This window comes from Pinus tabuliformis, chromosome X, assembly GCF_031772625.1.
Source record: "Pinus tabuliformis cultivar Carrire ecotype Pingquan chromosome X, CPIR1, whole genome shotgun sequence".
Classification (NCBI taxonomy): domain Eukaryota; kingdom Viridiplantae; phylum Streptophyta; class Pinopsida; order Pinales; family Pinaceae; genus Pinus; species Pinus tabuliformis.
Window position 1 is genome coordinate 1091196975 of NC_142308.1, and position 20484 is coordinate 1091217458.

Sequence of the window (20484 nt, forward strand, 5' to 3'; positions counted from 1 at the left end):
AATTGACTAAATGAATAATAAAATATTTTTTTATAAAAGGGAATATGTACACACTATTGAAAGGGAGTAAGTAAGAAAATAAATAAGTTATACTTTATTAAAGTATAATAAAAGAAAGTAAGAAAATATATAAATTATACTTTAATAAAGTATTAAATATTTTGAAAGGAAAAAAATTGACTAAGAAAAAAACGAGTTATAAGGGAGTACGTAAGAAAATAAACAAATTATATTTTAATAAAGTATTAAATATTTTTAAAGGAAAAACTTTGACTAAGAAAAAACGATTTATAGAAAAGTGGTTTCATTCGACTCTTAAGTACTTAAATATTCAAGGTTTATAATCTATTATCTTTCATAAAGGAAAGGAAAGAATATTTTTTTTATAAAAGTTTTATCATGGTCGATTATATATTATTTATATTAAAAGAAGGAAAGAATATTTTTTCATAAAAGTTTTTTAACGATTGATTATATATTATTTATATTAAAAGAAAAGAAAAAAATTATCAATATAAGAGGTAAGGAAAATTACATCAATATTAAATTGATAAATTAATTATCAATTTCATAATCAAATATAGGTGAAAAAGAATATATTTTTTGGAAAAAACAAGAAGAAACTAAAAACATATTTGGATGTTGCAATTCAAATAACATAAATTTTAAGAAAAGATCCCTTAATTAAAGTAGCAATATTAGTGCACAAAGAATATCATTTGCCAAAAACAAGTTAAGAAAATGCTACAAATACATTAAAAGAAAGTCAAGACACAAGAACTCCTTATTGACACCTAAATCATAAGAGAACACATCTCAACTAGTCAATGAATCCATATCACTCATGATAGAAACAACCAATTTACATTACAAAGAATATCAATGTTAGTGCAATTAAGTCTTATGATAACTCATTTTTGAAAGCTTACAAGCACAAAGTTCCATAGAAGATTGATTTTGTATGGTTAGATCATTTTACAATCTGACAATTTTGTACCACAACTAGAAAATCATATTATCTTGTATCATGAAGGATAACAAAACCAAGAATTCAGAAAGACGTGAATAAATTACAAGACAAAGAAAAAGACAACATGCTTTTTCCTCCACATGCTTCGAGGAAAAGACAATTTCTAAAGGGGAAGGAAATGTAATGAACATGAATATGGGATAATACAAATAGTAATTAAAAATAATTAATATTTATGAAAGGGCATGTCTCAAAAGACATGACTACTTACAAAAGGTCATTCCGGCCTAATATTTATATGAGACTCGTCATTATAATCAACCATATCATTTTTAATCAATAATTATATATTTTATATATTCATCTTTATGGATACTTTGATATTTCAAATATTTTGAATATTTTGTGTGTGAGTGAACTTCGTTCGTCACAGTGGAAGACATCAACTTCCAAATAAATTAGGAAATGTTTTAGGAACTTATAAGCCTTAGAGCCAAGTTCCACATTTTGCAATCATCTTCAAATCACCATTTGTGAGCATTTCTAATCAATAAGAGATATCAATTTCTGACCAATTTTGGAAATATTCCAAGAATGGTTTAGCCTTAGAGATGAGTTTTGGATTTGTTAGTAAGTCTTAAACCAAAATTTAGTAGAAAAAATCAACATATGCTAACCATTGGATTGGTGGTCACACCGAAGCCATCAAATATAGAGAGGATATTCAACCCTTGAAAACTATCATAATATCTCTGCTTGAACTTACAAGAACCCCTTCTGATCAAGGACGAATCTTAGACACCTAATCTATTAATTTTATGTGAGGATTATGAGTCGTTATTAAGAATCCAAAGACCTTGGAAGATGAATCCAACAGTTATAAATGATGTATTTATATGTCTATCATTATAATGAAATTGTAATTTATATTTATCTCTTCATTTATATTATAATCTAACACTAATAAGCCTGAAGACAGTCAACAAAAGCGAAATCTAAATTATCATTTGACAACTAACTAAATGGTGAGATTTATTTGCATAATGATATCACCACAATCTAGAGAGATCTTTTTTAATATTGTTTTGAAGGCATTCTACCTCTAAATGTATTTTTAAAATAATATTATTAATGCATACCTAGAGCCTTTGTCTTATGTTAATTATTGTTTTCATTTCTATTTATTTATTTATTTGTTAACTATAACAAGCCTAGGCTAGGGCTAATCCATATATTAGATGGAAGAATGATCTACCCATAGTGGGATGCTATCACTAGGATTGTGTGAAGCTTAGTCAAGCTTGAATGCCCCTTGGGATAGATTAATTCCTTGAAAAGTGACTTCCATCCTCAACCCCTCCCCATGAAGTTTGAACTAGGGGCTTAGTGAGGACTACACCCTACAAAAACCAATTGATCTTCACCTCATAGATTATTTTATAGCTATGTTATTACCATTCACAAAAAAAAAAAATTGCGACATAAGTGAACTAAAAAATATCTTATTCTTAATTTTGAGTCCGAAAAAGTATTAATAGTAAATGAACTATTTATGGTTATGAAATTGAAACAACAATGAGCCCCAAGGGTTATCTCAACCAGTCAAATCAGTGACTCGCCAATTGGGAGGTCACTGGGTCAATTCTCCTCGAAGCCCTTGGGGTTAAGCCTAGCTATTGGTCGTGGGGCTTGATTCCCTTCAGGGTTGATCAACCCAGATATTTCTGTGGATGTAACAACCACCTAGTGACCGCGGGTGTCTGTGAACCACACTACAAAAAAAAATTAAATAAAATGACTAAAAATAAATAAATAAAAATTAAAACAACTATAACAATGCCTTATTTTAATTGTTATTTATAATAATAATATATTGAAAATATTTTTAAATAAATTTGAATAAATACTAATTTGCAATTAAATTATATATATATATATATATATATATATATATATATATATATATATATATATATATATATATATTATACCATTAATTTATTTATTTTGTCCAATGAGTAAGTAAAGAGGTATCATTAAAAAGCAATGGAATTTCAACAATATAGAAATATATAATTACTTGTTACATCGATAGTTGTGATCTATGTTTGGATTGGGCTTGACGAATTTCAAATATTTAAATTATGAATGGTTTATATTTGATAATCTGTAAATATTCTTCCTTTAATACATGATCCATTAGACAATATGAAAGGTGTGCGAATCGTTTTTTTAGTTTCTTAGATATGTTCCTGAAATTATTTTATTAAAAAAAATATGAAACATGGTTGTCCTGACATTGTTTTGCATTAACATGGTAAGGATTACACTCCTCGGCTACACAAAATGTTTTCCCTCCTCAAACCTTTGTGATTTTTCCTACTAATGTAACGTGTCCCGTCCTCGCTTATGAAACATGGCTGGGGTTATAAAATGTCCCCCTTGATCCTTAGTTAGTTTTTATTTAACATTTCTTCATTGCATTCCATTCCATTCCTTCAATGGCTCTTGTGTAATGTTATTGGTCCCCCAAGATTCCTAAGTCTGTAAACATTTCCAAACTTTGTTATTAGTCACTATTTCATTGAGACTATAACAATCTCTTCACGGTTAAAGTGAGTTGACTTTGCATTATTTTGTTGTATTTTTGCAATTTTATCAAAGTTTCAAGAAAACGCTTAATATATGTATTTGCTGGTAAATTCAAAAATAATTTGCTAATTTTCTAAAAATCTTTTTCCCAATTTTCGATTGACTGAGTGAGCTCTGATGGAACACAATTCCCCTGGTAGAGAGAATTTTATTTTTGGTATTTTTCAGTGCCTTACAATAATTTTAAATTTTTAAAAAGGCTAATTTTGTGAGTGGTCATTCCATTTGTTAGTGCTCTTGTTGGAAATACTGGGGGGGTGTGTGAACCAATATTTATTTTCAATTGTTATTTTTACCAGTTAAATCATTTATATTTATAACATAAAATGAACAATAGGAATAAATGCTTTTATTAATATAATCCTTACAATAAATCAAGTACAATATATATAAGGCTCCAATTTGTTGGGAAGAACCAACTTGATCTTTTTGAGAGACTCCAACCTCTAGGGTGCCAACCCTATCTTCTCAAGGCGCCAACCCTATTTGTATGTATGTATGAGTTTTGCCAAAGAATCGAAACGACTCGTTCAAAGGTGAAGGGGCCAACTCATTTATTAAAAATATATATTGGAGAGTCTTTTATCCATAGACTTGATTTTTCACGGAAACCATATAAGAATCAGAGAGTCTTTTATCCATAGACTTGATTTTTCACGGAGACCATATAAGAGTTGTTATACCCACAAGGAGGTCCCACATTCCACGTCATTACCTTTAATAGCAATCGCAACTTCATGAAAAAATCAGAGTTATTCCTTTAATCCCGCAAATGAACGTTGGTCCCACTTGAATGCACAAGACCGAACCCCAAATAAAATAAACCCGTCTCAATAAAATTCTCGAGTCCACCAAGCTACGCATTATTTTCAGAGAAAGAGAACTGCTTATCAATCCATGGATTTTAACTAGGCCTAGAATGATGACTGCTTGGGGCATTTCTTCTTTAGGGAGCTGGAAATGACCAAAAAGAGAGCTCCATGGGGTCTCCTTTTCCGTAGTTATTCCTTTGGGCCCAGAAAAGAATAATTCAATGCCCAAAGGATCCCTAAACTAGTACTACCTTATTATTTTAACGATCCTAAAGTAGTTAGTTCTCGAGGCATTCATATTTAGAGAGTATGAATTGCCCATAGTAGACTCCAGGGGATTTCCTTTCTGTAAACATTTCCTTGAGCCCGAAAAAGAACAACTCTATACTTAAGGAATTCCTAACTAATATTGGTCCATATTATTTACAAGCCTGAATCAGTCGATTCTTGGGAGCTTCATGTTTAGAGAGTCTGAAGGCTTTCAAAGGAGACTCCACTGGTTCCTTTTCCATAAATAATCCACCAAACCTGGATAAAGGAATAAACTTGCTCCTGGTGGATTCCTCCTTTATTCTACATGAGGTGTGGGGAGGACTGCCTGCAGATATAAAAAGTGATAGCCCACTAGTTTACTTATATATATATATATATATATATATATATATATATATATATATATATATATATATATATATATATATATATATATATATATAGAACTAAGCAACTAAAGCAGCAAGGGGTTGATCTTTGGCATGAATCGGCTCCAATCCTGGATCCCCTCGAACTTCCTGCAAAAACTTATCACGTGAAAGTGGTTTATGATAAACTTTAAGCCGATGGCCATTTACTACAAAAGAAATCTTGTCATCATAGATAGTATAAATACAAACTGAACTGTTATAAAAAATTTCAATTACCTCATACAATCCTAACCATATAGTAGAAAATTTACCTTTGAAATGCTTAAACTTACTATCATATAAAAAGAGCCAGTCACTTGGATGAAAGACTTTCTTCTTAATAAATTTGGCATGCCATCAGGCTCTTTAGTTCTGTACTAATGCAATGATGTGGTAGGAATCTTGTTGGATCTCATCAAGCTCGTTCAATTGCATTAATCTCTATTCTTGAGCCTCATTTAAATTCATGCCCAACTGAGTGGCGGTTTTGAATGTTTTTACCTGGAATTCAATAGGTAAGAGTACTTGTTTACCATAGACTAATTCGTAAGGTGTATGCTCGGTCACATTCCTCCAAGTGGTCCGGTAATCCTGAAGTGCTTCTGGTAACTTTTCTGCCCAATCTTTGTGATGCAGTTGAATTATTTTTGTAAGGATGGATTCCAACACTTTGTTCATGGACTCCACTTTCCCATTAGCCTAGGGGTGGTAAGGGGTCGATTTGCGGTGCTTAACTTGATATTGCTCCATGAGTGCCTTGACCAACTTTGACGCAAATTGGGTTCCTTGATCAGTGACAATTTCACGAGGCACCCCAAATCTTGTAAAGATGTCCTCGAAAAAAATCTCTACTTCTGCCTTTTCAGTGGCAGCATACAATGCTTTAGCCTCCACCCACTTGGTGACGTAATCAGTGCACACCAAAATATATTTCTTCTTGTTTGACATTGGGGAGAAGGGTTCAATGGCAACTTGTAGTTGAAGAGGCATTTCATCGGAGACAACTGGTCTCCCCATTCGTTGGTAAGCGTCACAACTCAAAACAAACTTCTTAGCGTCTTTAAATAGGGTCGGCCAATAACATCTGGTACAGAGAACTTTATATGTCATTCTTTTATTGACAAAATGGCCACCACAAGGCTCGTTGTGACTGACACTTAATATATCATGCATTTCATCTTCCCGCACACACCGCTTCATAATCAAGTCTGGCCCTGTATAAAATAGATCTCCCTCGATCTAGGAGTAAATAGCACCGCGCTACACTATATTGTGCCTCTCTCGAGCCAATAGGTTTTGAGGTAGTTTTCCTGATACCGGATAATTGGCGACATCAGCGAACCAAGGAGTAATAGTAGAATGGAAAATAGATCTTCATCTGGGAATTCGTCGGGCACTGGCATTGGCATGCTTCCCTGTGTAAGATTCAAACAAGATAAGAAATCAGCTGCCAAGTTGTCTCTTCCAGGCCTATCAATTATAGTTATATTGAATTCTTGTAGAAGCAACAACTATCTAGTTGTCCTACCATTAGTAACAAGTTTATTCATTAAAAATCTAACAGCGGAATGGTTGGTATGGACAAATGTCTCATAACTGGTAATATATTGTCTAAACTTCCCTGTAGCATGCACAACTGCTCATAGCCCTTTTTCAGTAATCGTATAGTTTAATTCAGTGGGAGAGAGCTTTTTGCTAACAAAGTAAATGGCATAGGGAAAGTTATCCTCCCTTTGTCCCAAAACTTCTCCTAGTGCATTTTCCGAAGCGTCTGTACAAATATGGAAAGGTAAGGACCAATTTGGCCCTCTTAGCACCAGAGCAGTAGATAATCTCTCCTTTAGTACCTGAAAAGCTTGTTGACAGTCAACATTCCATACAAATTTAGCATCTTTAGTTAACAATTTGAATAATGGTGCTTCAATTCTAGTGAAATTCTCAATAAATGGTCAATAATATCCTACGTGCCCTAAAAAACTTCTTACCTCTTTTTGCGAGCTCGGAATAGGGATACACAAAATTACCTCGATTTTTTTTGGGTCAACTTGAATCCCTTCAAATGACACATGATGACCTAGAACAATTCCCTTAGTTTGCATCATTCTACATTTATCTCTACTGAGGGCTAGATCGTCTTCTTGACAATGGATCAATACCTTCTCTAGATTCCCAAAAGCCCGTGGAAAGTCATCTCTGTATACTGTGAAGTCATCCATATAGACTTCCACACAATCATGGATCAAATCAGAAAAAATGGAAATTATAGCTCTTTGGAAAGTGGCGGAGGCATTACAAATACCAAAGCGAAGGACTTTATATGCATAAGTACCCCATGGGAATGTGAAGGGTGTCTTTTCCTGGTCTTCTTCGGTTATTTCTATTTGATTGTACCCGTTGTAACCATCTAGAAAAGAAAAATATTTCTTACCTGAAAGCGTATTGAGAACTTGATCGATGAAGGGCAATGAAAAATAGTCGTGCAATGTGGCCTTGTTTAGTTCTCTGTAGTCGATGCAGATCGCCACTTGCCATTCTTCTTTGGAACTACTACTAGAGGTGACACCCACTTACTATTAGAAATGGGGTAAATGAAATATGCGGCCAAAAGTTTATGAAGCTCTTCTTTGACAATGTCTTTTAATGTTGGGTTCATACGCCTTTGTGGTTGCCAAATAGGTCTCATTTCTTCATTTGTATAAATATGGTGGATGCAAGTGTCTGGATGTATACCCCTCATATCCAAGTAATCCCATGTGAATGCTCCGGTTTGGTCATGAACCATACTCATCAACTGCTGCTTTTGTTCTGCAGTCAATCCTGTACCAATATGTAAGATTTTCCCTTCCAATATTTCCATTGGTTCTGTGGTGAGCTGATGACTTTCCTCCATTGCTACAAATGAAGCAAAGATAGCTGGGTGGTAGGTTTCCTGAAACTCATCACTAAACACATGCTGATAACCATTAAAAGAGATGGGATAATTGATACAAGAGCTATCTGCTAAAAACTGCTGCAAAACATGCTCATCAGAATGCTCCTGGAGACCTCTAGATTGATCTAATGTTAACAAGGGAAACATGCAGTCTTCATCTCCATATGGTTTTTTGATCCATAATGGTACTTCGGCAGTTGTTTGAGCAGGTGGAAAAATAAACAATGTTTGATTTTGAGGACCATTAGAAATGATCATTTCCCCATTTCTGCATCCTATGACGGCATCAGCCATTGCCAACCATGGCCGCCCTAGGACTACCAGGTGTCCAAGCCTAGAGGTTTTTGGGGAAATGACTATAAAATCTGTGGGGTATTAGAAAGAGGCAATAGTAACTACTATGTCCTCCAGGGATCCTATTGGTCTAACGACATATTTATATGCCATTTCTAAAAGGATAAGGGTGGTCTTAAGTCCCAGTAGCTGTAATGACATCATTGTTTCATAAGTCATTGCATTTATTGCTGCCCCTAGATCTACAAGAGTGTTTGGTAGAAGTACTCCATTTATTTCAATAGTGACAAATGTGATTCTCAGGGTCATATTTGGCAGGCATGTCAGACATTCTGGTTCTTATACCCCTTTCTTCCCGGTTTCTTAATGCAGAGATCCTTGACAATTTTGGTGTATATGGGAATGTCTCTAATTGCTTGTAAAACACATTCCTAAGTTAATTTTCCATGTCATATTCAAGCGGGACCTCTTCTTTCTTTACTATTAGTCTTTCTGGGTACAGTGGTTCAGGTGATTCTTCTTCTTTCTGTTGTTGTTTTTCGTTTTGTGAATGATTTTCGGATGATGTGAAGGGTACCTCTTCTTGGATGACGACAGTTGATTTTCCTTTGTTGACTGTCTTTCCTTATCGTAATTGGATTTCGTTCAGAGGAATGGCAGTGATCATGTATGTGGGAAAAGGTTGAATATCAATGTTTTGCACTGGTTGAGGTAACCTATTATGGTTTGGGTTAGGTACAGGTTGCACGGCAACAATGTAGGACAGGGTGGGTTTACGGTAGCAGGTGCCTATGAAGACGATGGGTTAGTAGGTGTAGGTAATAATTGATGCAAAGGAGGTGGTGGCAGTGTAGGTTGTTGATACATATCAGGGTTATACGGTTGCTGATAGGTTTGTGTGGCTGGATTATATGAAGTACTTGGCATATTTGGATAGGGTGCATAGAATTGAGGTGGAGGTTGATAGTTGTTGGCATAAGGGTTTGACCTCCAATTCTGGCCCCAGGAAGTATTTTGCAGTTGCTGAGCAACCCAAGGAGGGTAGGATGCAGGAAAGGTCCATGGCTGAGTCTAGCTATAACCTTGAAGATTTGGATCTGGAAACACATTCTGACTCTGGCCTCTTTAGGTGGGTCTTTTGGTTGCTTGAGATTGGTCAATGGTTTCAGCATTCCCCTTGTAGATGGCTTGTAAGCCAGGAAGTGATGGGCACTTCTTGGTCGGGTGCTCTAAGGTACATATTCCACAGACCTCGATGGTGTTTAAAGGACATTCCCTTTTTGCATGTTTATGCCTGCACTTGGAACAAAAGACTGCCATGGCTGCCTTCTCAACTTCTTTCTTTTGTTTAATTTTCATGGTGTCTAGCTGGTCACTGATTGTGTTCAAGATATCAGTTTTACAAACTCGACTCTTGTAACAGCATTAGCCGCAGTTTTCTTTTGCACATAGTCTCTAGAATTGTATCTAAGTTCCCGAAGCTTTTTACCCACTTTGGTTTGGCTTCTAGAATATGTGCGACATAGCTCAATGACTTCCGCAAATTGCTTTTTATAAATGACTCCACCACTGAGCAGATTTAATGTTTCAATGCAATCGTCTCTCAGCCCTTTTAGGAAAACAGTTCTAATAATCTTTTCATCTAGGTTGGACCCACGGGATTTGTGGAAGTTGTATAGGAACCGTTCAAGATACTCTTCTAGATTTTCATCTTCATTTTGTTGCATCCTAAGGATATCATTGATGTCCCTACTCTTGCAAAATTCTTGATACTTTTTAAGAAAAATTGATCTCATGTCATCCCATGTGTATATAGTGTGTTGCCCTAGACTCATGAACCACCTAAGGGCTGCATCTTTTAATGTGGTGGGAAACAATTTGAGTTTATGAGCATCGTCATAATAATTATAACTACGACATAAAATATCGAATTCAAAAAGAAAGGCATCAGGATCTTCAGATGATTTACCGTAGAACAATGGGAGAGATGCCATTGGAATTCTCTTCATTGTGATGTCATGTGTCACATCTAAGATAAGGAATCCAAAGGTGACTTCCTCTTCGTCTTCCTAGTTGCCCCCTCTAAAGAGATTCCCATTGCGTCGAGGACCTTCTCCCTCTTCTTGACGTTCTTCATTGTGTCTGTCCTCTCCATCTTGGTGATCCATCTCTGCGACTAGCACCCGCTGGGGTTTGCTAATTATGGAGTGGACCAGGGGTATTGGAACACGGTTGATGTTGGTTGATTGCTCGTCCAAGAGGTTTTATTGTTCTATTGGTTCTTCTACTGGGTTGTCAAAGACAATTTGTTGAATGATCCTTTCCCCTCGATCTAGGAATTCCTGGTTTGAAACCACGTTAGCATCAACACTTCCTCCTTCTTGTCTCAATCCTACATATCGATTAGCAACGATGAGAATGGGTATATTAACTGATCCAAAAGTTGTAGGAAATCTAGAACTGGAAATAAATCTACCCTTACTATCCCTAGGTCTACCTGCACTCCTACACATAAAGATAAAGGAAATTAAAAATCCAAGGACAAGCAATGATCGGTCAAACTTTCGAGCAACCCCAACAAAAGTGGATGCATGGCTCTTCACTCATGTCTTACCGTACTCTCTTCGCCCTCTGACAATCCTGCAAGATCCTGAAACTCAAATGATAATGGTTATCTGAATAAGAAATGACAACTTCCCTGGCAACGGTGCCAAAATGTTGAGAGATTAAATTGTCAAATTAAACCTCTTAATATTAATTGTCAAACTGGGGTTCGTAAGCACGAGTTTCCTTGTGCTTTCTTTGTTCAAGGCTAAATTAGAGTTTTAACATTTCCTTATAATAATTCGTGGAGTAATAAACACATTAACACTTGCAAACATTTAGCTGTCAAAAGCAGACCCAACAATCAAATTTAACCTAGAGATCTCAGAAATCTTTACAAACTCTACCTAGTATTCAAATCTGAACCTAACAAGCTACTAAACTATTTATGACTGATCTTAAGTAATGAAAATGAACTACTAATCACACAAGACTCAATCAACCAAACACTCAAATGTTGGTTCTAGCTCTTCCAGTTTATACCCAAAAGAAACAAAGATCTTCTACTTGTAATAGCTATTCAATCCTCAAGCAATCTGTACTAATAGCAATCTGTACCTAATGGCTTGTTACCCTACTAACAAGGATTTCTGAAGTTAAGTACTGAACTGAACAATCACTCTATTTCACTCTGTAACTTGCTAACTCAATTTGTATTTGCAATCAAACCACTTACAAGTCCTAATTAATCATAATGATGAAAACAACTTCAAGCATCTAGTCTACTCAATACATAGCAATCCAATCAAACAATTTCGGAGAAACTGTACTTTAAATCACTCTGTAATCACACCAATCCTTACTTGCAAATAACCTTACTTGGAACCAATGTACTACTGTTAAAATCTAATTGATATCTAACTTCTGAGAAATGTAATCAATCACTTCACAAAACAGGGGAAATCATTTATCCAGATAAACTAATGAAATCGATCATCACACGAAACAGGGGAAATCATTCATCTAACTAAACTAATGAAATTGATCATCACACAAAATAGGGGAAATCATTTATCTAACTAAACTAATGAATTTGCATTTAACAACTAATCATCCAAAGCGCTCTTTTGTATTCTACGTTCAATCCACACAGTCCACTACTCAATTCAAGAGTCTATTTGCCAAATGAAACAGGGCTAAAGCGATAATAAATCATCCAATACTTATGAAAGCAATCTTAATCATCAATCCAATTAGCTCAAAACCAAACCGAGGGTATACCAATTACAGCATTTAAACGATCAATGAGGATTTCCTTATGTCGTATTGCCTGCAAAATAATTCAACAGAGAGTCAATTCGATCTAGTTCTTTAGAGGAAACGAAGAACAGTTTGGTGGATAGACTAATCTCACTCTAATTAGCTCGAATCCCATTCATCCCTGATCACTGAAGAGATTTAAATATCAAAGTAATTTCGGCACTATCAATGGATAAACAAATTCATTTCATTCATCAAATGACCATGTGGCACACCTCTGTCGATTATAAATTAATACGATAGCAAGGTTTATGGACATAGCATAACGTTGTTTTGAAAGAAACATAAGGATCACATAGGAATTCAATTGCAGATTATGGACACAAAGGGTTTAAAATTCACAGTGAAGGAAAAACTCATTGTAACTAATCACATAGTGTCACTGTTATGCAATATACAAAGCTAACCCAGATGGGTGGGCCCGACCACACCTGGGAGCTGGCTAACTTACAGTAAAGGAAAGATTTTGAACGCGATCAATTGGTCATCATCAGCAATTCATCAAACGCTTAATCCAAATTCAAGGCAGAACCATTGTCGATATCTTCGATTAAAAACAAGTCATGAAATACATAACAAATACTTCAACGTTTGAGTGCTAGCTTAACATATTACATCACAGCCTTTTATAGGCTTTTAATTAAGTTTAAACAACTGAACTAAAGATGGTAAATCGTAACAGTCCAACTAATTTACTCCTTCAGAGTGGATAGCTTTGAACAACTGGTCCATATTGGTTCAACAACCTGTAACCGATCCCAAACTTAGTGTTTACTCCAGTCAGCGAGGATAATCACAGATCCTTGGTGTAGCAGTCTTTCCATCTGGAAACATGCGGTTAGGTACCAAACTTAAGATAGCTCTTGGTTCATTGCCTGTTGCTTCCTGTTGTCATTCCTGCACATCTATGGAAGGTTTACACTTTGATCATAATAATAAGTTAGTTGAAGGAGTCGCTACTTATATCTACTAAATTTCACCAATAAATAGCAAAATATAATCATAAAAGGATTTACCTCAAAATGGGGATTGGAATAGTGATTAGGATAGTAGAATAGCAAGTAAGTGGGTTTGGGGATGCCAAAAGACCTAAATAAGGATGAAAAACTTGTAGTGATAGGCACAAAATGGGGGATCAACACATGGCATATGGCATGTGGTGCCACATACCCTAAAGGTGATATGTGGTGTTAAAATGGAGTTGATGTGCCCCTGGGGCCATGTCATTACGAACCATGGACCACAAATGATGATTTGTAGTGTTAATTGTGGCAGGTCGTGGAGCTAATAGAAGTCACAAAATGAGAACTATTCCCAGTAATTAGCGTGGAAATTGATGCCATGTCGTAGAGTTTTAAAAAGGTTGTTCTAAATAAATGGTGTGGGGTGTGATGGTGCTATGATTTTGTGGGGAACCACATGGGATTTCTATGGATGTCACTTGGCAATGCCACAAGGCAGGGCATGTTAATGTGGCAGGGTTGAAGGGATTGATTTACAAATCGGCATAGCTTTCAATTCGAGAATTGAATTGAGATAAAATTTAAATCGCCAGAAAGCTCTTGAAGAGGTGAACGTAATGGTGGCAGTTGGTTTAAGTTTTGAGGAGGGTGGATAAAGACGATTTTTGCGATCCCATCTTCATAATAAATCTTGGGTTAGTTTTAATGTAACACCTCCCATAGCCGAGGTCAACCCAAGGGGGTGGGAGGGAGTGTTACAGCCCCTCTCTCTCTACACCTCACAACCATGTGATGTGCCATGAGTGGAATCATTATAAGAGGAATGCAAAGATATGTGCTTGAGTATTTCAAACTTACATTGTTTGTTCAATTTGAAAATTGATATGTATAGAAGTGCTTCAATTTAGATTTCTACATCTAAAACATGATAATGGTGAGTGGTAAGTAAAATAAAGAGAATTCATGGAGTTTCTAAACATGAGAGAATAGAGAGTTACATCTATGTTAGTGAACCACAAAACTTGTGATTGAGGAAAGTCACACAACATGACTCTCATACAATTATTAATGAAAAATGTGTATTGCATTTCATCAATAAAATAAACACATAAATACAATATTTTGACATTTTAATTTTATTTTCTAATAAGTTTTCACTTTTAACTTTTTCACTTATTATTGAATTGGATAAGAAGATTTTTAAAATCTAGATAACTATTCAAATGTACTTGTAACTTTTCCTATCCGAATCAATATGAACAAGACACGCTTTACTATGGATTAGGTTTACAATAAAATCAAAATATATTGAAAAGCTTAAATGTGGTGCGCATATTTTAATAATTTCATAATAAAGCAGGATGGAAAACTTGAGTGCTTCCAGAAGGAAAATGAAATAAAATGTAGTGGACTGGAATGCCGTGTAGAATCAAATTCGTGATACAATTGAAATTTAAAGGGGTAGGCACTGTAGAAGAACAAAGTGACGAAGAGTCCTAGCAGTTGTCTGTATGAAAACCTTGGCCCAACGGGTTTCGCGGAAAGCACCTCCACGGTCCTGTGCTGAAGTGAACTGGTGCGGGTGAAAAAACAGACGCGGTTTCCCAAACCACTCCTTACTTGGAATCAAACCTCCACCACTTGTAGTTCAACACGCATTAGGACTTTACTCAGGCAAATCAAAACTCGCTATATGACACTGGCACACCTCTGCCACATTATTTATACCATTTGGATGATGTTCTACATACAGGTTCGGCCATCCCCTCCGACTGCTAGGGAAATGTATTGGTAGTCTGTATCCAGATTCCAAACGACTTTGCTATAGAAATCTGCACGCACAGTAACAAGTTAGGGTTGAGTACTAAGAGTTTTTTTCGTTTATACAGTTTAGGAAGATCACTTCTCCGTGATTTGGATTTCATTTAACAATGAATCTATTCAGGGAAAGGCTATATATTATGAACTTGTTCCTTGCAATATTAGTTTGCTGCTTGGGATGCCTGTGTGGTATTGCATTTGGACAGTTGAATGAAGCTTTTACAAGTTCTGTTAATTTCCCAGACATCGGAATCACATGCATTGGTAATTTAGCTGTTTTCATTACAGTTATTTTACGAGGCTGGGTTTCTATAGTGGTTTCCTCCCTTTTTGGACCCCTTTTTGGATTGTTAAGATATGAGAAATTGAAGAAAATAGCAGGGTTGAAAGGACTGACAACTTGTTCGAAAGAACTACGGACATGTGATGTCATAATATTGTCAAAACAGACGGCCAGTTATTCGATGCAGAGATTATTCAAGTTCATCTCCGATGTTTGTCAGGTGCACTCCATCTTTCTACAGTGCCGCCCTTTACAATCTGTAGAAAATGTGAGTGTAGAGACCTGCCAAGGGAATCATTGTAGATGCATTGTATTCGAGACGGTGGAGGAAATCTCAATAATGCTTTCTCGTCGGATGCCTGGAACAATTAAAAGGCTGTCTGATTCCCTGTGCTTACTGCCATGTCTGCACTGCCTGAGAAACGGTTGTCATGGCTGCAACACGGGCCTGTTACATGTGGAGGAGATTGAACATGGAAGAGAGAGACTGAGAGAGGGCGAGTCCCTGGTTGAATTCCCTGCGTCAGTCTCTAAAATCCTTGATCGTATAGCCATCCATGAAGCGCACACTTTCCTCTGCATTCCATTGCGTTCAGCCAACGAAGATAAGTGGACAAATCTGCTGATCCAGTTTTTGAAGCCCGACCCTAAAGAATTCAGAGGAGCAGTAATCAGGAAAGGCAAAACCAACGCTTTTTCTGCCCTGGAAAACTACAAGAATGGGAGCGGAGAATGTGATGCAGTGGAAGAATACAAGCTTATTTCCTTATTCATAGTGCCAAGGTTGACAATAGCATTCATCCAGATTGTACTCACTTTCTGGTTCAAAGTGGACGGCTTCTCCAGCTTTCTACTCGCAGAAAAGGCACTGACGAACTATGCTACACAGATTGTTCAACCCCATCAGTTTCTAGCCAAGGCCCACGTGAAATCTAATGCCAAGAACACCGATGTATGCCAAGTGTTGTTCTTAAGACGTGATGTTCAGAAACTGGTACAGTTCTTCATATTAGAGGTTTTGGTGACCTCCATTTGCTCTATTACTTGGGCTGTACGTGTTGCACTGAAAGGCGGCGATCACAAATGGTATCATATTCATTCCATGGCGCCTTCCAAACCTCGAATTCTGGTGATATTGGCAGGCATTTGTATTGCTCTGGTCATGGATGGTTTTGATTGCAAATTGTATTGGCAAATTAGAAGAATGCACCGTTTTAGGCGAAACGGTTATAGGGTCATTACTTGTATGATTTGTGTAGCCATGTTTATAGAAATACTGTGCATTGTAGTGTGTAGCGCAATAGGTGGAGTTATGGGTATGAAAGCATTTGGGAGATGGGTATACAGTGCGTTGCAATGCCTAGTTTGGCTCAAGGCCGGCATTGGTAACGCGGTGGCTCTTCAAATTTCTGGTCAACGAGAACGAGTATATGGAGAGACGATCTGGTGGTATCGTCTATGTGGACTCTACGTTTTCGCTTCTTCGTTCTTGCTCAATGCTATCCTCGCCGGAGTTAGATCCAATTGGGAGTTTTAATAATAATATTTATATATTTTCATATTTATTAACCATGAGATGATTAATTTGGGTTGAATTATATTTATTTTTAAGTGGATAGTCCATTCTTATTGGAATTGGGTAATTTAATGCTTTCCTAATTACAAATTTTTATTTTTATTTCTTAATTACAAATTTGGCATAAATGATTTAAAATGTCAATATATTTTCTATTACATTAATAAATAGAGTTCACACCACTAACTTATCACATAATTAAAATATATTTAAATTAAAAATTTACAAATCTGGAATATAGATTTACTATGCCATTTATTAATGTCCATCTATCACCATTAACAATAAATAGAAGGTTTAAGAAAAAGTTTGATTTTCTAACGCCATTTATTAATGTCCACTTATCATCACTAACAATAAATGAAAAGTTTAAGAAATTCCATTTAAGAAAAAGTTTGATTGTATACTCCAATATTACACTTGATCAAATTGAATGAATGAGGACTCTCGGAAACCCAAAAAATTGAATAGATGAATAATGCTAGTCCAAAAAGCAGATAACGCATTATTTCCTCTTCATGGAAGCCCGTAACGGATGACTTTAGTTATACCTTAATTTCACAACCATGAAATGAATTCATAATTTCGATTTCTCTTCCCACGGTTTTTGGCTAGCCTATTTGATTCCTCTTTGCAAGATTTTTGTTGGAAAATCAATCCCAACCACCGAAATTGGGAGCAGAGTACAAACTTCTCATTCTACATTAACAAAATGAAATTGTGAGCAGGAGTACAAACTTCCCATTCTACAACACATCAAGTAATTAAGAACAAAATGAAATTGTGAGCAAGAGTACAAACTTCCCATTATGCAACACATCGAGTAATTAAGAACAAATGGGAATTTAATGCAAGATTGGTAAAAATGTATGGTCAAGCTTTTATTTCGCATTTGTTGTTTGTATTCTGCAACATGAGGAGACTCATAAAACTATTTTTTGTACAAGAGTTTTAATATTTTGATCTATCATAAATTAATGTGTTAAAATGTATGTTTGAATATACAAGTAAGTACAAAGTCTTTTGTGGTGTGGCAGATGTAAGTCTTTAAGGTGAGAAAATTGTGGAGCAATATTTGGTGGCCACGTGAAAACAAACAGTTACTAGTTTAGTCACTAGCTTCTGTAAGAACTCTTGTTTTTATTTAGTGAAGGAGTCACAACTTCCATATGCATGTATTTCACGTATTTGAAATTATAATCCAAAGTTTTATTGTGTTGCTCCCATTTACTCTGTTTTACTTTGTTTTGTCATGAATTAATGTGTTAAAATGTATGTTTGAATATACAAGTAAGTACAAAGCTTTTTGTGGTGTGGCGGATGTAAATGGTCAAGGTGAGAAAATTGTGGAGCAATATTTGGTGGGCACGTGAAAACAAACACTTACTGAGTTAGTTATTGGCTTCAGTAAGAACTCGTGTTTTTACTTAGTGAAGAAGTGGCAGCTTCCATATGAATGTATTTCACGTATTCAAAATTATAATCCAAAATTTTATTATGTTGCTCTCATTTATTCTGTTTTACTTGGTTTTGTTGTGCGTAATTTTTTTTTATTTTGTTTACCCAAGTCAAACTCTGATTTAATCTCCCCAAGAACCGCAACATAGGTGGACACATAAGTAAATATGAATGGCTTATCTCCCAATTGTTGGCTCGGCGCAGAACACGCCCTGGCACCTAAATGGCCAGGATCCATTCCGAAAGGCCATGCTTGTGGGGTGGGGGAGCAAGTCCATAGACCCGCCAACGCGATAAGGGCCATCGCGTTGACTCTGACATTTGGGTGCGTTATGGGGAAATCAAGTTGGAGGAAACTCCCCTGCCTCATATTTCACATGGTATCAAAGTAGGTGCAAAATTTATTAGCGTAAGTGCAACTGTTTCTATTGGGAAAAATTGTTCTGAAAGCATTGTTTTTGTAGTGTATTTATCAATAGGGAGAAAGTTCTTTTTAATAGTTAAAATGGCAGCATCAAACAAAAGCTTGACTAATCCTCAAATGCCTCAATTTAATGGCTAAAATTATGATTATTGGGATATAACAATGAAGCCTTTCTCAGAATATTTGGGATTTGGTGAAGAATGGGTTTCACGAACCAACAGATGCAGTGACAGATAATGCTTTGACACAAGCGGAAAAGGATTTGTTGAGGGACAACACGAAAAAGGATTCAAATCCCTCTTCTACAGTTTTCAAGCAGTTAATGAAAGTATTTTCCCAAGGATTGTAGCATCAACAAAGTCCAAACAAGCATGGGATAACCTCCAAACAGCCTACCAAGGCATAGAAAAAGTAAAGACAACAAAGTTACAAATGCTAAGGACAGATTTTGAGACAATTTGTATGAAAGAGTCTAAGAATGTAAACTCATTTTTTACACAAGTAATTGGATTGGTTACTCAAATCAGGTCTCATGGTGAGACATTTGAGGAAAGGAGAATAGTTGAGAAAATTTTGAGAATTCCGCCAGCAAGATTTGATGCCATTGTTGTGGCCATAGAAAAGACAAAGGATCTCTCACAATTTTTCAGTGGATGAGCTTCATGCATCACTAATTTCTCATGAACATAGATTGAATAGAGCAACAAACTCCTCATTGGAGCATTCCTTCAAGACACAAGTTTCATTTGGTTAAGGTAGAGGCAAAGGAAGATCAAATGCTAGAGGAAGAGGAAGGAGCCCACACGAAGGTGGAAGAGGCGGCCCTTCAAGCTCAAGTGGAAGGGGTAGCAATTGGAAAAATTAAAGTCAAGGCCCAAGTGAGAATCAAGCACAAGATCATAGGTATGATAAATCTAAAGTTCAATGTCATTATTATAAGAAGTATGATAATTATGCAAATGAATGTAGAAAGATGCAACATGATATAAGTAAAAAACCAAGTGAAAATTTCATAAAAGAAAATCAAAACAAAGATAGCATGTTTTTAGTTTGTAGTGTAGCACAAGAAAAAAAAAGGGATCTATGGTTTCTAGATTCAAGGTGCAACAACTACATGACAGAGAACATAGAAATGTTTTACAATCTCGATGAAAGTGTGAACTCTGAAGTGACATTAGGGACTGATAACAAAGTCTTTTTCATGGGAAAAGGAAGAGTCAACATTCTAACAAAGAAGGGGAGAAGAAGTACATTTCAAATGTTTATTTTGTCATTGGTTTGAAGCATAACATCATAAGCATTGGATAACTCATGCAAAAGGGCTACAATGTCTTTTTCAAAAATGGTGAGTGCACAATTTTGGATAAGTCTCCAAGCAGACAGTTGATTGAAAAATTCAAGATGACAAGAAATAGAATGTTTCCCCTAAAGATAAAAATATATTTGAAGGAAGAAGGTGTGCAAGCACAACTATCAATGAATTCACAAGAGGATGAAAGAAAAGTTGCAGTTGTCACACAAGTAAACTTTCAATCAGAGGTCAAAGATGAAAATTGGTTATGGAATTTGAGATTTGGTCATCTCAATTTTGGAGGTTTAAATTTGCTACATAGGAAAGGCATGGTGAAGGGATTTCCACTATAGAAAAAACATAAAACCTATGTGAATGATGCATTTTGGGGAAACAACATAGAGAGACATTTCTAGCAGGAAATTCAATAAGGGCAAAGGCACCCTTGAAGATTGTCCATTC